The 300-nt window shown below is 54.3% G+C and overlaps 1 protein-coding gene across 1 annotated transcript in view; it reads right to left on the bottom strand.

The window, feature by feature from the left end:
* Positions 1–300, bottom strand: part of LOC123985376 (scavenger receptor cysteine-rich type 1 protein M160-like) — a 42872-nt gene that overhangs the window by 4002 nt on the left and 38570 nt on the right. The window lies entirely within an intron of this gene.

Raw genomic sequence — 300 nt, forward strand, 5'->3', positions numbered from 1 at the left:
TAGCTGAGCCTGAGCTTCCACAGTCCCGGAGAGCAGACTCATGGCCTCCACACTGGAACTCTTTTGACCACACTGGGGGCTCCACCTCTCCATACAGCGCCCCCTGGAGGACTGAAGGAGCCCCACAGCCAAGCTCCCTACAGACCACCTCTGCATCCTGCTGGTTAAAGTCATCTTCACACACTGAGGACCACAACTGGTTAGACTCCACCTCCAGTCTGCCAGAACATGGACTAGTCCCATTAACCAGCCTGACAGATCCTGAAGAAAGATGAAGACAGAATTCGCATCATCCGTCAT

This window comes from Micropterus dolomieu, linkage group LG17 (assembly GCF_021292245.1).
Source record: "Micropterus dolomieu isolate WLL.071019.BEF.003 ecotype Adirondacks linkage group LG17, ASM2129224v1, whole genome shotgun sequence".
In the NCBI taxonomy this organism is placed as follows: Eukaryota; Metazoa; Chordata; class Actinopteri; order Centrarchiformes; family Centrarchidae; genus Micropterus; species Micropterus dolomieu.